At 44.3% G+C, this 22632-nt stretch overlaps 1 protein-coding gene and 1 long non-coding RNA gene across 5 annotated transcripts in view; one reads left to right on the top strand and one right to left on the bottom strand.

The window, feature by feature from the left end:
* The window catches only part of FARS2 (phenylalanyl-tRNA synthetase 2, mitochondrial), a 375390-nt gene that overhangs the window by 285075 nt on the left and 67683 nt on the right, over window positions 1-22632 (top strand). The window lies entirely within an intron of this gene.
* LOC118353388 (uncharacterized) lies at window positions 1967-4600 on the bottom strand. 2 transcript variants are annotated; one of them, XR_004812231.2, is made up of 2 exons: window positions 2881-4600; window positions 1967-2223 (listed from the first exon to the last, which is right to left on the bottom strand). It is a non-coding gene; the product is annotated as an uncharacterized LOC118353388 (long non-coding RNA). The 2 variants fall into 2 exon arrangements; XR_004812230.2 differs by having other exon boundaries at window positions 2836-4600.

A 22632-nucleotide genomic window follows, 5' to 3' on the forward strand; every position in this document is an offset into this window, starting at 1 on the left:
AGGGAAAGGGCTGGAAATGAAAGATATCGGAGTGGCTAAGAGCTAAGTAGACTTCTTCAACTCAGTGCCACTTAGCGAATGTCCTCTGGGCTGACCTGGCCCTCGAGACTGCTGGCATTGCACTGAGGGCCACGTCCGGGGAGCCAAGGGCTTCGCCTCTCACCCAAGAAACCAGCTCCCAAGCCCCAGGCATGGATTCGTGACCTGGAGAGTGCCTGTGTCTCCATAGTCTTCTACCAGCGAGTTCCTTGGTACATCCACATCCCCAAATTGACTTCCTCTGACTTCCTCCACTTCTGTTTTAGATGAATAATTAATTCACAAAAAGCATCATCTGAAAATCACAAAGTAACCCATAATTCCATGACTGTAAATTCTTTAAATAATGGACACTGTATTATGTTTAGTTCTGGATTTGTCTCTTTCTCTTAGTGTAGAACATGAGACGTTGAGGACGGGAACCTCATCTCTGTACCGTTAGCACTAACATGGAACCTCCCCCAGAGCAGGCACTTACATGCCTGTTGAATTCTATTACTGTGATCTCCAGAGATTCCTCTGGGTCTGTCCCCTTGGAGTTCAAGGGCAGTTGGACAAAGGAGAGATGGGAAGGGTCTCGTTTTCACCGCTTGTTAACTGGCTTCCTTCCCCCAGACATTCTCTTTATCAGTTTGATCCTGCCAGTTCTCTTCCCCTAATGCTACGTACCCATTCCTACATGATGATACTGGCTGGTTGTGTTATTCATGTCGTTATAAGGAGACAATCCATGATGAAAGGGAATACACTTGTTTCAGGAGCAGGACTAAGATTGGTGGGAGAAAACTGTAAGAGGTTGATCTCAGCTCCAAACAACGAGCTTCCTCATGATGGGGGCTGTTTGTGAAGGAGCAAGAATGTGTTTCAGCAGAAGCCTGGTGGTCACACAAGACTGTTGTCCTGACAGTGCCTCCCTGAGATTCAGCTGGCTGAGGTGCTGACTGATGACACCCTGGGCACCCTCTGGAACCTCAGACGGCAATGGAGGAGATGCGGCGGGGGCAGGAGGCCGCGTTCCTTAGGCCCTCTCTGGGGGCACACCACCACTGGCAGTCCACCATGCTGCTTGAGCCTGTGGGGCAGAGCTTCGAGAAGGCACAGAAAATGCTGACTGGGTGGGCAGCTGGGACCGTAAAGCAGCTTATCTTCAAAGTGGAAAGAATTTCTTGGAGACATAGTCCTCGTACACTCCTGAGGGATTTGAGATGAGAATGTCCAGGAGACGCAGAAGCGTGGGTGTGTGTGTATGAGGTGGTTTCTAACTGCTTGATAATAGGGCCATGAGCTTTACGTTTCTATTGCATTCATTTCCCCCTTCTATTAGGATGTGGAAACCAGAAACCTATAGCCCGGGGCAGGCATTTTAGTGACCTAGACCAGAGAAACGTGCATCGTAAACAGTTTTGGGAACATAAGGAGCTAGAATGCATTTAGCCATTTAGAAAGATAACAGAATTTGTGCTGCTTTCTTTTAACTATTTCCTTTGAAGTGTAACTATGGAGTATTGCCTTTTTAATTCTTTCACAAAACAGACCCTGATAGAATTCAAAGGGGTAAGCAAGAAACTAGTCACCTGCCAGCTTCAGCGGAAGCTGGGAGCTTCCAGCTTGCTTTCTATGGCAATTCCACCCTCCTGAATAGAAGGACTTGGTGCCGTGGCAGAGAGCCCCGAGGGATTTGGAAAGAGGTGGCTGTGGTGGTAGAGGCGTTGACATTGAGGAGACCCAAAGGGAAGAGGTGCATCTGGCTCCATGGTAGGAACCCGAAAGGAGGAAAGTGAGGTTCATAGCCATAGAAGGTCTAGGGGGCTGTACTTGAAAAGGCTGCAGTGTTGACTGAATCACCAAACTCAACCCCCAAATCCATGTGATGCCCTGAAACAGGAGCAGTGAGGCATACGAAGAAGACTCCAGTAACTCCCTCAGCTAACTGAAAACATTCATCTTAAGGGGCATCATTTTTTTACAGAGAAAGAGCAAAGCACATCAATGTGCTCAATAAACACTTGCTGATTAACAGCCACTGCAGGTCCTGGAATGTGCCTTTAGTTGGAAGCGGTGCCAATCTGCATGCTCCATGAGGGACTCTTCATAACGACAGCAGCCAGTCGAATTGTAAGACCCTGCAAGAACAGTGTTCAGTCTTCCCCTGTACGGTACCAGGAGCCCCAAGAGGCTTGCCAGCTGAAAGGAGACACAAATTCAATCAATATTTAGTGCGTGATGCAGATTTGCCATGTACCATACATACGCGGTACTAGACACTGGAGATACAAAACTAGACAAAATAAGCAAAATGTGATTAGGTACATGACCAACAAAATCAAAATCTGCGGAGGAGAAGACAGTATCATTTGATATTAAAGCTAGCCCCTGGGATCCCCGGGTGGCTCAGCGGTTGAGCACCTGCCTTCGGCCCAGAGTGTAATCCCGGAGACGAGGGATCAAGTCCCATCGGGCTCCCTGTGTGGAGCCTGCTTCTCCCCCTGCCTGTGCCTGTGCCTCTACCTCTGTGTGTGTGTGTGTGTGTGTGTGTGTGTGTGTGTGTGTGTGTCTCATGAATAAATAAATAAAATCTTAAAAATAAATAAATAAAGCTAGCCCCTCAAAAGAAATCTTTTGGGCCGGCAGCTGAGTCCTTAGAATTACAGAATGTCGGAATCAGATGAGCCCTCGGATCTGTTCAAATCTGTTACTTTGCAAACAGGCAATGGAGACCCAGCAAGGAGAGGTAAAGACATCAGCCACGTTTAGTTTACATTTCTTTTTGTCTTCATTTACAGCAGGTAAATGCACCTTAACTTTAGTGGGTTGATGAAGACAGATGCTCCCTCCTCTTACACTGTGCTGGCTGGTGGTGACCATCTCTCAGAGCAGGAGAAGCACTTTCTGACATTGATGAGGAATTATGCCTGTGGTGTGTGAGTCTCCTGAGCTGCCGAGCTTTGTCTCCGATCCCCTGCTTTATTGTTTCCTGGCATACGCTGCTTTCATGCCCATCATCAGAGAGTTTCTCTTGACTATTCCTCGGCTCTACTCCTTCAGAAGTCTCTGTATACTGACAAAAAATAGTTGGTCTGAAAACAGATGAGAGATTTTTAAATTTGGCTTTTTCCCCCCAAGGGATGATGTAGGGCTCCGTGGCTTCAGTTCTGTTGAATTTTACTTATAAATGGTGATGGCTTGTGTATAATGTAGGTTTTATTTTCTGTTTTATTTGTACTTTATACGCAGCCACATTAGCAAATATTTAATTTATGTTCACTCTAGTACCGTTGGATGGCGACAGCCAGTGTAAATGATACCGCACCAGTTTCAGCTGGGACTGACTTACCCAGATGTCTGTATGACCCTGAAGTAGTTGGTAGATTGATCATTTCAGGCAGATAGAGAAATCAGTGGGAGGACCCCCAAAACTTAAATAAATGGATTGATTTTTAGGTGGTTTGGACTGCTTGATTCAGGCAAAACATTTCATCTTTTATTCTTTTTTTTTTCAAAATTCATTTTTTTTTAAAGATTATTTGAGAAAGCATGAGACAGAGAAAGGGAGAGCACAAGCATGGAGGAGGGAGAAGCGGACTCTCTGCCAAGCAGGGAACCCACTGAGGGACTTGATTCCAGAACCCCAGGATCATGACCTGAGCCAAAGGCAGATGCTTAACTGACTGATCCCCACCCCCCACACTCCATCCCCGCAGGTGCCCTTACTCTTTATTTAGAAGGAACTGAAGCAAAAATATATGGCTTCGAAGACATATCCAAGTCCGATTCCAGGTTTTACCTCTTAGTTACTATGCCTTGACCAAGTTACTTAACTTCTCTGGGCTTCAGTGTTTTCACTTGTAGGAATGGGAATCATAACACTTATTGCATAGTGTTCTCAAGAGAGTGATGTTTAGGGGCACTTGGGTGGCTCAGTTGGTTATGCATCTGCCTTCGACTCAGGTCATGATCTCGAGGGCCTGGGATGGAGCCCCACAGAACCTGCTTTTCCCTCTCCTCCCTGCTCGTGCTCTCTCTTGCTATCTCTCTCTCTCAAACTTTTTGAAAAGCAGTATGTTTAAATATTAAAGTACCCAGCACAGTATCCAAAACAAACAAATGTTAATTCCCATCCTGCTTAAAAGGAGTAATCCCAGACAGATAAATGGGAGTCGTTTTGTAACAGTGTGTAGACCGCATCATTCTGATCTTCACTGACAGATACTTCAGCGGCTTGTACTCAGCATCCATCATCAGGGCCTGTAAGAAGCAGCTCTATGAAATACATTACAGCATGTCCAAGGGAAGATTGTTGAGGATCTTGTCCATCCTATCACTCAGCACCCCCTCTATAAAACCTTTAGTGAGACAGGTCTTAAGAGTTAACTACCAAGGGGTCCCTAGGCGGCTCAGTGGTTGAGTGTCTGCTTTTGGCTCAGGGTGTGATCCCGGGGTCCTGGGATCAAGTCCCACATCAGGCTCCCCACAGGGACCCTGCTTCTCCCTCTGCCTCTCTCTGCATCTCTCATGAATAAATAAATAAAATTTTTAAAAATAAAGATACTTAAAAAAAAAAAAAGAGTTAACTACCAAGAGAAGCTTAGCTTACCTTAAGGTACAGGTGAATCTAATCTCAGAATTTTGTCACTGGCCCTTTTCCCTTTCACTCTGGCCAGGGACAGGCTCAGAGCCAGATGTGAAGCTCAGCTGGTTCCGTGCAGAAGCCTTCACAGCTTCCTGTTTGCATTGCCCTTTATCCTGATCTCTGCAGGCCTGTTTTACTAACATGTCCCTTCCCTGTATTGTTCTGTGTGAGGAAGGAGGTTTCAGTGCTGTTAGGTAATCTTTCAGCCACAATCCTGGAGTTGCCAAATCCTGCCCTGCACGTCACTCCCGCCCCTTGTGGGCTCCCAAGTGAGTCAACAGAGAGCAAAACATACAGAGGGCTTTAGCCTCGAGAGCACCCAGCATCCAGTCCAGTCCTGCAGCTGGCGAAGGACAAGAGGATCTGAGTTGGTCAAAGCACATTCGACCACATTCTCCGCCCAGACCTGCAGGTGTCTTTCTGTCCGCTCACGTGGCTCATGGTCTTAGGGGGGAAACAGGGAAGGAGTAGTCACATGTGAGTCTGGCTTGAAAAGGTGTCAGCAACATCCCGCCTCTCGCATTCATTCTTCATTTTCACTCCTACCCAAACATTTTTTTTAATCATACATTTTCTTTTGTAAGCCTCCTTAAATCCTTCGTAGAATAAGGCAAGATGCAAAAACACGAAGCTTCGCAGATGAGGTGTAACCAGTGAAACCCAGCACGTTAACGGTGTTTGCACTCAAACCCGGGCGAGTGTGCCCAGTGCACGCGTATCCGTTCGGCGGCCGGGGCCAGCCGCAGGCAACTTGGTCGAGTCATAGTTAGGTTCCCCTTCGTGAACCACATCAATCAATAGCAAGCAAATGAACTTGTATGGAACAGGCGGTACACCCCACTAATCATTGCAGCTGTCATGCTGCAGGAAGTCGTCTACTTACCGGGCTGAGTCTCCTCGGCTTTTAGCTTCTGGAGAGCAGAGACCATTTCTTATTGCTTCTTATATTTACAGCACTCAGCCCACAACCGATGCATAATAAATGCACAAGGGATAGAGTGGATAAGTGAGAATCCTCCAAATGGGGAGATTATTCGGGATAAACGAAGTGTACAATATCAGAATATCTTATAAGGAATGGCGGTTGGAACAAGTTGTTATTACTTGGAGATACTTTCAGAAACACAGAGTGTTCCCTAACCAAATGCTACTAAGATCCTGCTTTAATAGATAGAGAAACATGATTTCTCATTAGCATGCATAGCACTGAAGCCCAATTTTGTGTCTTTTTTTTTTTTTTAAATAAACACACTTTTTAAATGTTTCCACGAAGCTCTTTCTCTCAAAAAGCTTATCATCTGATCTCCAGTGTTCATTTTCCTAGCAGGCCCCGCTCTACTGACAGTAGAAAGTTTCAACTGGGACTCTTCACAATTATTACTGATTCTTAATGAAGATGAAGTCAGGTGGTTTTACTGAATTTATATTTGCCTGAAACATTTTTATTTTTAGTGTCCCGATCGTGCCTATCCGAGACTATACATTCAGCAGCCTGCAGCCTATGCCTGACTATATAAAAAATTCGACTGTTCACACGCTGTAATAAATAATGAGTGTCAGTGAACTCATTATGGTAAATCCTTAGGTAATTACTTTCTGCCTTAGTTAGGGGACGTATGGTAGCATAAGCTAAAATTATTCCATCTCGAGACAAACCCTGAGGTGGCTGTTAGAGTTAAATATAATTCATTTGCAGCATGTTTATTATAGTTAAATTTAACTAATTTAGGGCCTGTTGCTGGCCAACAGCTGAGGAGGAGGAAGTTTCAGCGTCCGTGAGTGCCTCAGAAAGAAAAATGAGGTTCCCCGACCGAGCTCTCAGAACATGACGCAAGAGCTACTCCCACTGTCTCCGCTCGTCCTGTCCCCAGAATTGGACAGCGTTGATGCTCAGGAGGCTGGCTAACAGGCTAGTCGGGCGCTGAATTACGTGGCGTGGCAAGAGGAAATCTCCGCATTAAACTCGGGTTCTGTCCAGTTCCCTGTTCCGATCCAGAACTTGCTGAAGTCCCAGAGGGGAACCCTCATGTCCAGGGTCGTTGGGATACAGACAGATGAGCAATCTGCGGATTACTGGTCTCCTTCCTTTTATGCCAGGCTGCCTCTCTCAAAATCATAGGGTCAGTTTGGGGGTGATTTCTCCCCAGGCCTTCCAGCCTGAAAGAGCGTTTACTCCGGGGGGGGAAAAAAAAGTAAAATGAAGAACTTCTTCAAAGAACCAAACAACATGTTTACAGAGAGCCATTTACCATGTAAAGAGGTTTCTGCTGAAGGAAGAGTGTTTAGAGGGAAATTTGTCTCTTGACAGCTCTCCTGAGATAGATGCCTTGCCCGCCCCCCCAAGACGGTGAGGGGACACACATGGAAGAAACGCACAGGGTGCCCAGGGGACACTTAGGAGCTTTCCACTTTTGTCCGAGAATAAAAGTGAAGAACCCCTGGAGGGGGGGCCTCTTCCCCTGAAGACAGGAATAGTGCCAGGAGAGGAAACAAAATTCCAACCATCGTGAGGAATGAGGATTTGAGGAAAACACTGTCCTACTTTTTAACAAAAATATCATGTATCTACTTTGGAAACATGTGTGCCGTTCGCATCACTCAAGAGAAGGTGGCAGTTGGAGAAACTCCAGAGAAGGATGAGTGTTTGAAGACAGGAGTCAGGAGGTAGCTGTGTGAGAGCTAGAAACAGCAGAGCGCCTTCTAGGGCAGGGGTCTAGGGCAGGTACACTGGGGTCAGGACAGTTTCCTTCACCACATCCGAAGGGCACAGCCACCAGGTGCCCCACACGCACACACACCCACAGCCCCAAGACTCCATCTGGCACAACTGGCCCAGCCTCACGCACTGTGGTCATGTCCTCGCCATTCCCTCCCACCCCCCCCCCCCCCCGCCCCACTGACCCTGGTCATTCCCAAGATCACTCAGTGTACGAAGGCCGGGCTTTCTGACCCTAAAGCCAGCGTTCTTTCCAACACACCACAGTGGCCTGCTTTGGACCCAGACTCTCCTGAAAACTCCCCTTTACCATTTTGATCAGATGTACTTCGGCCACGGGAACTGTTTGCAACTTTAGTGGGTGGCTGTGATATAAAAAGTAAACCGTATAGGTTATGTAATGTCAAGGGCAGTTAACTTCTCCAGAATTCTGGTGTCAAAGCGAAGATTTCATTTATGCTATTAAAATTCAGGAAAACATAATACAGCTCCTCTGTACCTCCCGCAACCCCCCACCCCCCATAAAAATAGCCTCTGAAGCCTCCACGTAGCTGAGTCACTGCTTGGTGTGATCCAGGGCTAGGTCGCAACTGGACCTGTCACAATGAGGCCACAGTGATTCATGACAAAAACCAAGTTTGGTTGCCACTGACAACATGTGTTCCTTTCCGTTTTTGGACTTTGGCAACACCACATTTTGCCTTTGGAGTAGCAACACCTTTGCATAGTGATAGTAATAGGATGAGATGAGCCACTGCAGTGAATGTACCCTCTGGGCTCTCCCGCTAGGACACGCACAACCCACAGCCATTCATTAGGGGCAAGCGTGAGTAATCCATAATTACGGCCTACGGAGACCATAGCTGTGCAGGAAGTTTACCGTATCTACCACTGCAGCTTAATATTAAGTCAGTCTACCAGCCAAGTGTTCCAGCACCTTCCATGTGCCCCAAACTGTGCTTCCCATTGAGGAGAGACAAAACATTGAGGAGATGTGGTTTCTCCCCTAAAGGAACTTGGAGCACCTGCTTGCCTCCCTTGGCATTCAGGACTTGGTCAGCACACCATCCCCTCGTGGCCTTCTCAGGGCACAAGTGTGGGCCTGTCCACCTGGACCTGGTGTAGGTGTCTAGAGAAGGGCAAGAAGAGGTATGTCAGGAAGGATGCAGTTATAGTGGTTTTATTTTAAAAGTGGGACCTGAGGCACCTGGGTGGCTCAGTGGGTGAGCATCTCCCTTCGGCTCAGGTTGTAATCCCAGGGTCCTGGGATCGAGTCCCACATCACGATCCCCACAGGGAGCCTGCTTCTCGCCCTGCCTGTGTCTCTGCCTCTGTGTGTGTGTGTGTGTGTGTGTGTGTCTCGTGAATAAATAAATAAAATCTTTAAAAAAAAAAAAAAAGTGGGACTTGGACTGTAAACAATTCTGTGCTCCCCAACATTTGTGTAGAATTTAGCCAAATTTATGCTAGCCGGACATGTGCCAGCTTTTTGGAAGTGGGGGGCAGATAGAAGAATTGTGGGTACTTTCCAAGAAATAAAGCTGCCTCTGTAATGCTGATGGTGCTTGTTTCAGATAAACTCAGACTTATGGGAAATGTAGGGCAGAGCTTCCCAAATACGGTGCCTTAGTATACAGATGTGCACACATAGGTGGGCCAATGTAATATAATAGCCTCTGGAGCTCTTTGGACACCTAGATATGCCTGCAATACAAAATGGATTTTATAGATGAATATAAATATAAACGTATATATATAATGCGTATATACTTTGCAGAAGACTAGGAGACCATATATACAAGATGCTAGCTGCTTTAGTCTGGATTGTATTTCTTAATTTTCTTACATACTTATCTTCATTTTTATATAATTTATATGCATTAATCATAAAAATTGTTAAACCAACCAAATTTTGACCAAAATGTTGAAGTAAGACTTACACCAAGGTTTCGTGGTCCAGCCAAAGATTTATATATATGTTATATTGCATCACTGATATAGAAACCATTTGTCCTCCTTTTTTTTTTTTTTGTCATTTTAAAAATGACTATTTTCAGTTGGATCATACTCTTCAAAAAAAAAGAAAAAGAAAGAAATAGGAAAGCAGATGTCACACATCAGAGAAATTGTTGCATGTTGACAGATTTCACACCATTTATTTTCTTTGCATCTACTGGCCCAAACTGGTAATAACCCAAACTTTCTCCATTTGTGGAAAGTCTTATAAGGTCAACTTCCTGTTATGTTTGATAGCTGTATTAAGAGAAAAACCTGTTGGTCGGATGTTGGTTTCAACTGGCCCAACTCTAGGGGACACACTGATGCTTGACCCCTGGAGAGTGTGGAGACAATGAGCAGTAGACATGCTGGGAGATCTTGTTTCTCTCTTCATCCTCCCACTTGCCCAGCAGCTAGAGGCCCGGGGTGAGAATTTGATGGTTGCGTTTTATGGCACGTTATATTTATAAAATGTTTCTGATCATTCAAATTTGTTTTATTCAGAACAGTTCTGTGAATGCCTAATTTCTTCTTACCTGGGCTTAGATTCATAGATATTTGACTTTCTATCATGTTAGAATGCCTGTAACCTAAATAGGATCGATATCTTTGTTCTTCTGGGAGAAGTACTATTTTCACCTGTTTCCAAAATTATAAAATACTTCCATATTTGGAACTGTGACATTTTGGACTCGGGGATATTTTTAAGAGATTGTCTGGTTCTGGGCCTTCATTATACAAATGAAAAAGTTGAGACCAACACAGTCGAAGGAAAAAGCTCCAAGTCCCAAGATGCGGTGAGTGGCAGGCCTGAGGCTAGAGCCTAGTTCTCTTTTTACTACTTCTATCCTGTACTTTTTACTTAAGATTTCCCAGTTCTTATGGGTACTTAAAATAATATTTTCTAATTGGAATTTTTTAGGGAGAAAAGAAACAAAAGGGCAGTGGCTGGTACAACATAGGTAGTCAATAAATATTTGGTGAAGAAAGTATTGATATGCTTGCCATAAAAAATACAGCACATTTGTGGACACACAAATATCTAGATTGGTAGCGTAGGTAAATGACTGAGAGCACACGTACCATTACCAGTTACTTATTAAAATGTATTGTAAATACTAATAACTATTACTAATAAGTAGTTGGTAATTGCATGTGTGCTTTCAGGCAGCACAAGGATTTAGTTATCATGTGCTCCCAGTTTTCCGTGGCTCTCTTTAAAGGAAGAAACTCTGGGCAGCCCAGGTGGCTCAGCGGTTTGACTCCTGCCTTTGGCCCAGGGCCTGATCCTGGAGTCCCAGGATCGAGTCCCACGTCGGGCTCCCTGCATGGAGCCTGCTTCTCCCTCTGCCTGTGTCTCTGTCTCTCTCTCTCTCATGAATAAATAAATAAGGTCTTAAAAAAAAGAAAAGGAAGAAACTCTGGAGACGAATGACAAGAGAGTTTAGGAGACAGAGAAAATATACTCCTTTTCAATGAAAACCTAGCAGGAACATCGGTGTGCGTGTGTTTTGCTATCCGTATAGTCTACAGTAATTCTTTGTTTAGTCATGAAATATGTCACCTGCCATCCCACACAAACCAACTGTAGTGTTCAAGAGACCTGTTTGATTAGGATAAATCATAGAGGAAGTGTAGTAAGAACATCACCCTGTAATTAACTAGCACATCCTTGTTTTGGATTTGTGCTTCCAAGTTTCTTTTATTTTACGAGAGTGACTTAGAAAACGTTAAAAGAGAGCCAGTCTTCACCAAAATAGAGTGAAAAGTTCAGAGATAAATAAAACAAACCTGGACAAATTCATAAATCCCCTACAAGAAGGGAACATTGTTTTTCTCATGTTTTCCATTGGCTAACATACCCGGCAGGAAGTTAAATTTCATTTCCTTTTCGTATCACAGAATGTGTTTTCTTAATCACCTTCTTTACATATTGAACAACATCTTGATCCTAATTGTGGCATATGCTACATTGAAACTATGGTGAAAATCATTCTTTTTCTCCCACCAAAGGGAAATTTCACTTTTTTATTGAATGAAGGAGGAATTTAAAGTACAAATTAAAATAAAGATAACTACTATTAAATTTGGTTAGGCTCCTATAAAAAAATAATCAAATAGCAGTGCAAACAACCTGACTCAAGATTGCTACAGAAAAGTTTAATTAATTAACACGCTATATTGAAGCTTGCAGGAAGATTTTCTTAATGATACGTAAAGATGTTCATCTCCCTAATCAAGGAAACTTCCATACTCCTCTACTATTGATGAGTCCATTTACTTGATTCTTCTTTTTCTCTCCTTCATTCTCATATTAGGCCCTCACTCCTTTGTTTGAATTTTACATTTGTTAAATACAAACAATATCATACACATTAGGCCAGCTATATATCCAGAAATACGCATTTATATAATCTTCCATTTTTAAATCATGAGATGAACAGTATATTTTATTGCACATGAATCTGGTGTCCTAGTTTAAGATCTGCTTAAATTCTCAATAACATCCTCATAAAACTGTTGCAGGGAGCAGAGCTAGCCATAAGGACATTTACAATGTCACATTAAGGTAGGGCGTATGTCACGTGCCTTGTAATAATACATTAAACGATTCAAATAGGATTTTATATTGAAAAAGATCAAAGCAGTTTAGAAAATTCTATATGGAACCATATTTCTGAATGTGAAAGTCCCGTTTTGTTTAATTATCTATTAAATGCTCCCAAACTTCATAGGACTTTGTGCTTTTACTCTCTATATTAGGAAGAGAAAATCCTTAGAGTGAACCTTCTACGAATGTGTGCCCCATTTTGCCTCAGTGATAATGCCTGCAAGATTCCTTCTCTCACTCTTGTATCGTCCCATGATATTTGCTGCTTCCTGAAGTCAATATAGACAGACCCGAGCCAACTTAAATGTCGTCTCAATATTTACCTAGTACAAAGAAAATTCCATTTGAGAAAACCACAGAGTATAGTCATTCCTGGAACAACCAAGAGATGGTTATTACTGCTGGACAGAATTACTTTGCCCTGCTTTACTTTTAAGAGTGACCAAAAATAGTTCTTTAAAAATCTATCTTAAATTCCGAGGCATATGTATTTTTAAAGTGCCTACACATCGAGATGTTCCTCATTAGTTTCCTGAACTGTTAATTCTTTTAATTAAAAACATTTGAAATGCATAACCAAAGATGATTTATTTTATATAAATTTGTGAATCACAAGGAATTCTTATCAAACCATTGCCTTTTTTTTTTTTTATGAACATGGTATAAATGCTTAGTATCAAAGCAACTGTAATTAAAAAGGACTGGTCCATAAGAGAGCTGTAAAGGAGGCAGCAGTTGTGCTCAGCTCCCTTTCATTTCGTTCTTCTGACTCCCTTTCAAACGAGTTCTTTCTTCCCACCTTTGCCCCTTTCCACGTAATATCTGTTAAGAACTTGGCAACGACCCACAGAATACAATCCTGGCAGCCAGACCTCTCCAGGAGTGTTCAGGGGATCTGTTCCCAACACTTGGTAATAACCACAGCCACAGCAAAAAGACACCGGCAGCGCCTTTGATCATCAGTCCACCTATGTGTGAGGAAGTCCTGCGGGTGCTGGGTCAATCCCTGGCAGTGACGTTGGCCTTGCAGCACTGCTTTGGGAAATTAACCTGACTTCAGAGAGTAGGACAGAGAGGAGTGGCAGAGGGAGAAACCAAGGGCGGTTCCCAGAAGCCAGAGTCATTATTCCTTCTACCACGTGCTTGTACACGAGTGTGTATACATTTCTAATGCTTCTGGCTTCTCTGTGCACTTGAAGTGTTTGTTGACGTGTCTGTTTCATCCACCTGATGGTGAAATTCCTGAAGGCAGGAAATTCTATCTTGTTCCCGGCACAGAGGAGGCACGTAGAAAATGGGCCTAGAATGAAGGAGTGAAGGACTCAGTCGGTCAGGCCGTCAGTTCATTCACGTGACACCAATAGAATATGGGTTCAAATGATGATAAAAATTGCAAAGATGGATTGAAATACACGGATGTAGAAAAAATTGTTTTAAAGATTTTATTTATTCATGAGAAACAGAGAGAGAGAGAGAGAGAGGCAGAGACACAGGCAGAGGGAGGGGCAGGCTCCATGCAGGAGCCCGACATGGGACTCGATTCCGGGTCTCCAGGATCAGACCCTGAGCTGAAGGTGATGCTAAACCGCTGAGCCACCCGGGCTGCCCCAGAGGTAGAAAATTAAGAGAGGTACCAAGTGGTCGATGCCTCCAGGGTTTTGAGCTGAACTGAAGGGAGAACACAAGTAGCAATGGATGGAATGGGGAGCTTGGTAAGAGAAATTTTGTGAGTGAAGTTGGCAAATATGCTTTTAGGCAAATTGAATAAAATTTGACCAGCTGGTCATCAAAAATATTTTTTCTCGAAGAAACAGCCTTTAAATGTGCATCTGACATCTTCCCTTACCACACCTAACTCCATTTCCTGAAGATCTGATTTCAGATAAATTACCAGCAGAAAAAAACTATTTTGCAATCGGAGCAGTTGTACATGGTTTAAAGAACATTTCCATCAATTCTTGAAAGTTGCCATCCTTTGTAGATTGGGAGGAGGGAAGGGATCTAGAAAGCCTGAGACTGGTACCTTGAGAAGATTCTCCCAACGCAAGGAGGCCCATCCTGTAGGAGGGTAACGGCTGACAGAGGTCATCACCTCGGGACTTGGCATCCCTCAGAGATACTAAATCCACATCAGAGAAGACACTTAGGCTTACAATTTGTGTTATAAACTGAGCCACCCCTGGAGATCACCTCTTAATACCTAAATACATAATGTTCGAAGGAGGAGAATCACCTCATATCACATCCAGCCACTCTTTGTAGCACGAGGGCTGCTTGGGCAGTTTCTACTGTCTCATAGGCCTCTGGAGCCTCAAACACATCTCATTCCTGCATGTTTCAGAAATGCCAAAGCAGGGCCTCCTTACCTGGATATGTAAGCCAGGGGGAAGTGGCCTGATACATGCATATTGAAGTCTGTAAATCATGAAGAGAATATTATAAATATTTCATTGTCAGTTTTCAGCCCCTCATTCCTCAAGTTTTTGGAGTGAGCTCTCCAAATTTCCCAAGGACTCCCCTGAGAGTTCTAGTGGAGGACAAGGATGCAAAGATACCTGCTACGTGTTTTCCTGAGTTTTGCCCATTGTCTACCTGATATCCTAAAGAATTAAGCTGCAATCTTGTCTTAACCCAAAAGTGGCGCCCCTTGGATCAGAAGGAATGTCTGGAACACATTGATCTGTGGTTGGAATAGTAAGCTAAGCTCTAGGAACATCCTGCCAGCGGCCTGTCCCTGGGAAATCATCTTAGATTCTCTTGCTGGTGAAGGATGACATGCTGCAACTGACCTTCTGTGGAAAGCCAGAAAACAGAGGAGAAAGCAAGCCTATTACTTTCTAATATTTCCTTCAGGCTATGCTTTTTTGAGGGTGATACCCTCTATATCCTTAGAGACCCTATTTGCTAGACATTAAAACTAGGTCCTCAAAATGAGTGATCACCAGCCTCTGGAGTAATTATAACCAGATATGCCCTCAAGTCGCAAGCCTTCTCTTACCCTTGCCTTTAAAATCCAAACAAAATTATTCAGACCTACATAACCAGCATGCCCTGTTGAGTTTCTGCAGATCTCATTGGGGTGTATTTATGTCCTTCTCTATCTCTTGTTTCTGAACCTTTTTTTTTTTTTTCATCCCCTACCATCTTGGCAACATTCCATAGGTTGTTGACTTCATGACATTGATCACTCCTTTTTATTCCTCAGGATACCCTAAGTGGTGCAGTGACTTGCAAGAGATTGGAAATAATGGAGAGGAAGCTAAAACTACAATCTCTGCATTGCAGTTGTGACAGTGCATCAGTGATTTGTCACCACAGTGAATCACTTACCGGCCATCTCTTGTCTTGTTTCTAGACTAACGCCAGGAAGCAGCTATCTCTTTAGAGAAAATTTATCATTTCCTGGCCTCCCCTGGTGCCCGGTCTTCCCTAAACCCCCATCTCTTTGGCCTGACCCAATGAAACCTCCACAAGTCAGTTCTTTCATTACAGTCTCTGATGGGGATATCCTTTTACTTAACTATGTAGAGTGGTTTAGTTTCCTCTGTCTCAACTTCCCTGTTCATGGTAATAATAATAAGTTTGTTAAAATGTTTTCCCAAACTACAGAGTTCTCTCTCTAAAGCAGAATTTTATCCTTAAACCCAATGTGGAAATAGCTACATCCAGGATAAGTTAACAGCAATTGTATCTTTCTGCTGCACAGTGAAATTTGGATTTTGACAAACTCCAGTGGCTACCATTTGCAGTGTCGCTCAGATGCTGAGACTCAGTGAGGTCATGAGAAATAACTGTGTGGCCAGAGCACTTGCATGGGCCTGGACCTTGTGTAAATGGAGGCCAAGTTGAGTTGTGTTGCAATCCACAACCTTGAGAAAAGGTGCCCTTCCAACAGGGAGACTCATAACCAGGAAAATACAACTGTAACTCTAATGGTCAAAGTAGCTATGGGTTATGCAGTCATCCATGCCACTAGCTTGTCCAGATATCCCCACCATTTTTTATCCACAGGGTCACAGAGAAAAGGATTTTGGGTTTGTTTGGTTTTTTTTTGTTTGGTTTTTTTTTTTTTTTTTTTTGAGAAAAGGATTTTGGATAGATAACTCTATCAACGATAGAGGAAGACCTAACAAAAGTGTTAAATGGGAATTATGGTAAACCAGAGTTAAAGAGCAAAGTGGTCCTCCATTTCCCACACAGCTACTCTCTAGTTTACTACCCTGTCCAGTCTTTCTGCCATCATCACCACAGGCAGCTTATGTGGAAGATAATTTATTATCCCCATTTTATTATGCTTCTAGAAAATTCAGCAGGTACTCCTAGATCCACCTGAAACTAGCATTAACATTGTGTGTTAACTATACTTGAGTTTAAAAAAAAAAAAAGTAAATAATCTGCCCTAAGGAATTCATTTGAGAAGAATTCAAAGAGTACTGCATTATCATTTATAAGAAGATTTGGAAACAACCTGTATGTTACCCACAGAGAAACAAAGCAATTGTGCTTTCCTCATCTGAAGAAAGGACTACTTTGCACATATTCAACTCTGTTATTTTAAAGAATTGTCACAGACTTTGAACAGAGGTTCACAACATAATAGGTCTAAAGGGTAAAGAGAAAAAATAAATAAATAAAGGGTAAAGAGTAGAATATGTGTTGTAATTCTACGGCTATAAAGATTTACGTATCCCTAAGGGAGAGCGGGAGAAGCGCAGGCCTCACGTGGCCAGCCCTGGCTCACAGGACGACAGGTGGTTTTTACTTTCTTTCTTTGTACTTTCCCGTATTTCCCAAATTACTGCCCGTGACTGTTTCATTTGTAAACCAAGAGGGGGGAAGAGTTATTCAAAGAGGAAAGAGAAGAAAACCATACGCCTTTACAGCAGCTTATCAAGCATTTTAACAATGCAAGATGGGAAAATCCTCAGGATATACAAGCCCTTTCTTCCCCCTCTGACTTTGGCTGATTCATCTGCTCACAAACTGCTGACTGTTTTCTCAAGAGAGCAGAGAAATAAAACAGGCTCTGACTGGCGCCTTTATTAAAGTCTTTCCAAAAGCTCCCTTCCGGCTGCCACCTCTTCCCCTCCTCGTCCTCCCCTGGCTTCCTCCCTCCCTCCTTTTGGTGCCTCTTTGTAAGGCTGGCTGCATTTGGCCAGTGGTTGAAGTCATTTGTTCATAAATAATTTGTGCAGTGATTTAGAGCTTTCTGACAACAATCTCCAGTTTGCTGCAATAAACTAATGTGATAAAGAGTCCAAATTTGGGCTGCTCCGCGACAGACACCATGTAGTTCCACTCTTCCCTAGCCAGGATGTGGTTTGGGTTCTGCTGACAGAACACCGCTGATACTACCTCAGTTTATGTGGCATCTTTACGTTCAGTGAACTTCTAATAGCCTCGTGCCCCAAAGAGGCTAGGTAAGTTCTACAGCACGGCCCCTGGGTGGAATATTGCAGAGATGCTAAAAATGGCAAAGCCTGGTTGCCCATCAAAAAGTGTTTAAAAATGTGAAACAGGAAACAAATTAATGCCTCTATATGGTTATGACAGTGCAAGAATATATACTCGTATTTTGAAAGGAATAGAAGGAACATGGAGAATGAAAATAATTAGTTTGATGGTGGATGATAGAAATGTTTAAAATTCAGCAGTTTACTGGACGCCTGCAATATGCCTGACGCCGTGCTAGGCCAGTTTTACAATGTGGTTCTGCGATATGTGCGATTCTGAAGAAATGTAGGGTGGGGGATTCATCTTTGTAGATGTTGCTGTGGGCCGCGCTGTGTCTAGACAGACCCACACTGGACCCGGCTAAAACCTATGCTGCTGACTCTGGTATCTGTGCGGTCCTCAGGGGCCAGAGGTGGCTTTCCCCCATCTGCTGCATGTCATTCATTCACACACCCACTGAACAGATGCGTGCCAGGCTCTGTTCAGGTGTGGGCAGTACCCAGGGACCAAGACGACAAGGCTCTGTCCCCACTGGGTTTCCAGGCTGTCGAGAAGGACAGTGGACAAATTCATTGACAGTGTGATTTCAAGTACCGAAACCTGCAGTGAAGGAAAGTAGGATACAGAGATAGTGACGTGGAAAACGGTAGCTTCTTTTCAGGAGAGTCAGGGAAGGTCCTGCTGAGAGAACAGGGAAGTAAAGTCTGGAGGAGGTAGAGGGGAAGGGATATGCAAAGGCACTGAGGCAGGAACAAGTGTGGTATGTTTGTGAGACAAAATGAATTCAGAGAAGCGGGTGAGCCTGGGAGCTCCATGGGCCACAACATGGAAACTTTTCTAAGTGCAATGGCAAGTTGTTTGGTTTTTCTTTTTAAGATTTATTTGAGAGAGAGGGAGGGAGGAGAAGCAGAGGGAGAGGGAGAGAAAGAATCTTAAGCAGACTTCATGCTGAGCTGACAAGGGGCTCGATCCCACAACCCTGAGATCATGACCTGAGCCCAAACCAAAAGTGATCGCTTAACTGACGGAGCCACCCGGGGACCCCTGTGGTGGCAAGTTGTAAGGAGTGTGGACACGCTTACCTCTTCTCGGTAGAGTGGACTGTCAGGCAGAGGAGAAGCAGGGGGCCAGCTAGGGGTTCAGCAGTGCAGGTGAAAGGTCAAGGGGGCTTGGCCTGGGGGCTGGCACAGGCATGGAGTTGAGGGCTGTTGAGGGCACAGCGTGTATGACGGGCTGACATGGGCCCCAGGAAGAGTCAGGAGACCGGGATCGCTTGTGGGCTTGGGAGTGAGTCGCCGAGTGGTAAGGCTGTGTGCTAGGAGGGAGGAGGAATAGGTTCTATTATTTCTTAGCGAAAAGATTTGATCTAGGTCAGTGTGGAAGCTTCTGCGAATTCCCAGAGTTCCGTGGCTGGATGTTCAAGATAGGAGAAGGGTTTCACGGGACACTGGAGAGACTCCAGCTGAGGAGCCCAGAAGCCTGAGTCTGGTCTACCCCTGCTACAAAATAGCAGTTTGATCTAGGACACATGATGTCACCTCCAGAATTACAGTTTCCCGTATGTGTGGGTTTCAGAGCTGTGTAAACTGTTTAAAGTTCAGCACAAGGGACGCCTGGGTGGCTCAGTGGTTGAGCATCTGCCTTTGGCTCAGGGTGTGATCCCGGGGTCCTGGGATCGAATCCCGCATCAGCTCCCCGGAGGGAGCCTGCTTCTCCCTCTGCCTGTGTCTCTGCCTCTCTCTGTGTCTCATGAATAAATAAATAAAACCTTTAAATAAAAAAAAAAAAAAGTCCAACACAGACACATACGGGTGCACCCCATGTAATGAGCATTCCTGTTTAGCATCGTGACCTGGAGCGTGTGTGAAGGCACAGGTCAGGAGAGGATTGCCCCTGATGTGCTGGCTGCCTTCACACCACCCCCCGGTTCACCCCTGGCCCACCACCCAGCACCGTGCCAGCCGGGGCACCCGTCCTCAAACAAACAGCTTAGCAACATCCCCTTCAAGAGTGAAACAAAGGCATATTCTGATGTATCCCTGAGTAGCTAAAAAATTAAATTTGTGTTTCGTTCTCCGAGGACTCTTGCCAGCTGAGGTGGTTGGTTTGTTTTCATTATCACCGCCCTCCTATGTTTGCTTCCAGGGGCCGTTTCCATCAGCCTTCCCCTAGATTAAGCCAGCCATATAAATGAGAAGCCGCCACCAGAAGCTGACTTCTCCCCTGCAAGCACTGCTTAATGCGCCTAATCAGCAAACTTCTTTACTTTCTCCCTCTTAAATACCATCTTGAGAAGTCCCAGCACCTGTCACCTAAAGAGGACATCTTCTACCGTGAATGGGGAGGTAGAATGGGTTTTGAAAGGACGATTGAGGGAGCTAATCTAAACGATTAGATGTTTTTCTGGTTAATAGGAGCCTAATTCTATTGAATCTCTTACAGACTCTATTAAGACAAGTTTCTTTGACTCCTAGTACTCTGTTTAAACTTCTGGAGTCCTTCGAATTGCCCGCTCACCAGCTGGGGGAAAATGTAAGCAAATAAAAAAAGCAAGGGGAGCCAGAGAACAATTTTCTTTTATAATTTCTCTACTCAAAGTGAGGAAATTCAGAATCCTTCACCAAAAACACCATGGGGTTCATCAAGATTGATGATGATGAGGAGGTCAACTCGAGGGACATTAAATGTGCGCAGAAGCGTGGGGGACAGTCCACGGGGGTCAGGAGCAGACTAGCTCAGAAGGATGGAGGCCAGATCCATCTGGAATGCAGGCTGAGAGCAAAAGGGACGAGGTCCTATTGTTTGGGGACTAAACCAGTCAACAGGTTTTTCTTACTTCTGCCATTTCAGGGAGAGTTTTCTTCTCGTACATGTAATTGCTTCTGCCTAAAAGATTCCTTATTCGTGAGCCAGGTACGGGAGCCGAGACTCCCCCTCTGATTCTGTGAGCCTCTCGCCGTCTCCGCCTCAGACCGTAGTATAGAACCGATTTGAGTTTACAGACCCAAAGGCTGGCTTCAGAGTTGTTTGTCCAGCCCTTCCACCCAGCCCAGGTTGTAACGACTGAGCTAAGCAGGTAGGCCTCTTCGCCACATCCTGAAAGTCACTCTCGTGATGACTTTCATCCAGAGTTAACTGACCTTGACATAGAGAATGCCATTTCCAGTGGCCTGTCTGACCCTGCTCTACAGAAGGCAGGGAGAAGTTAGTTTGCAGAGCAGTTTAAGCCAGAGAGACTCTCCGGACGGGAAAAGGCATTTTGGATTCTGCCCATAGTGAATCAAGCACCTGAGGTTTCGGTTACGGGCACACGAGGGGAAGAGGAGCATCCCCCCCTGGACTGGCCTCTCCAGGCCGCCCTCACAGGCTTCCCAGGTGAGGCTTGTAGAGGGTCTCATATGTCCTGTTCAGGTCTAGTTGCCTTGACAGTGTTTTCCCATATTTTCAGGTGAGAAAACCTTCTTAGCCAGAAGAACAAAAACTATTAATTAGAACAGAGAACTTTAGAATACAGTTCCCATGGCACAATTCAGTAAGATATTCAGATCACTTTCTGCAAGCTCAGGACTCCCATGTAAGATGGTGAAAATGAACCTGAGCTGAATTGATAGTGTCTGGAGGCCTAAGGGAGACGGGGACGAACGGGGAGGTGGTTCTGTTTCTCCTGCGTCACCGAGCATGGCACCTGGATGCTCAGAAGATGTCCGTGGAGGTCAGGTGGGTTTCATATTGTTGGTGGTAATAGGCTTGTTTCTGTGAACCTTTTATGCTGTTGAAAATTGATCCCAACTTCGTCTTTTAAAATCATAACTAGACATCAGTGTATCCTTTGGCAAGCCGTTGTAAACGCTTTGGCCTTAAGTGTCTTCTGTCCTTTGAAAACTATTGGCTAAGCCCACCGCACCACGCCCCGAGCTGGGCACTCACTGAGGTCTTGTTCAGAATTTACTTTGATTGTAAGGTTTTTTTTAAACCTTAGCTGGAAATAAAGTATACATGCAGAAGCCAGTAGGCTTAAAAAATGTAATGCTTAATGGTTAGAAAGTTTAATCTGTTTACTCCTAACCAACATTAGACAGGGGAATGCTAAATCAGTTTTATAATGTACCCCCCAAAATTTACTGTAAAGCATCCTGACATGAAGATGTATATACTGTAATATATTGAATTTACGCCACATGAACATGTGGGATATGATGTGTGTGGGGGGCTCTTTGGCATTCATACCTTGCATGCTGGTCCAGGTGTTCAAACATGTCATAAAGACCAAGTCCGTGGTACGGTCACCAGGCTTACCAGATTGCCACTCCAGGCTTTATGGGGATGAAGCTCTATATTCTACTCTCCCCTCTTTATTGCTGCCAGAAGTGAGGATCCTTATAAATTCAAATTAATCAATACTATATTTCCTGTTCCCGGTTCAGACTTTTATACCCTGCATCAGAGAATTTGCATCTCACCTGCTTTGCAAAAGAAGTATCAACAATAATAGCGGGGTGCCTGGGTGGCTCAATGGGTTAAGCATCTGCCTTTGGCTCAGGTCATGATCTCAGGATCCTGGAATCAAGCCCCACGTTGGGCTCCCTGCTCAGCAGGTAGTCTACTTCTCACTCTACCCTTTCCCCCCCACTCATGCTTTCTCTCTCTAATAAATAATCTTTTTAAAAAATCAAATAAATAAGAATAATTTTAAAAACAGTAATAGTAAAGTTAGTACTGTACTCTTTGGACACGGTACCATCCTATGAGTTTACTTTGTCATATATCAGATCCAGCCTGCCATTTGTCTTTATATTCTCAGGATAAATGGTTTTCAGCTTAAAGAGTCCCAGAAGCAACTGTCAAAAGGTGTCAGCTGGAAGCAGTGACAGAGAAAAATGCGGCATCTGAAGAGCAACTTGCAAGATGGTCTAAATATTTTATTTTCTTTTTGGAAAGCCCTCGCCAGATTTGCCCCTTCACCACTAATCTTTGAGCAGCCTGACGATTTATGGGGAATCCATCGTTTGGCTTTTACATAGAGAGTAACAGCTGAACGACTGCTTCCCAACATGTGGCTGTTTAGCAGGATATTAATGGGCAAGGTGGCTAATCTGTTCACATTGTTCCGGCAGAAGTTTTGCAGTGCTTTGGGGAATCATTTATCCTCAGCAGTTGCAAGATAGCCTGTTTTTAAGTAAACCT

The sequence above is a fragment of the Canis lupus genome, chromosome 35, assembly GCF_003254725.2.
Source record: "Canis lupus dingo isolate Sandy chromosome 35, ASM325472v2, whole genome shotgun sequence".
Lineage (NCBI taxonomy): Eukaryota > Metazoa > Chordata > Mammalia > Carnivora > Canidae > Canis > Canis lupus.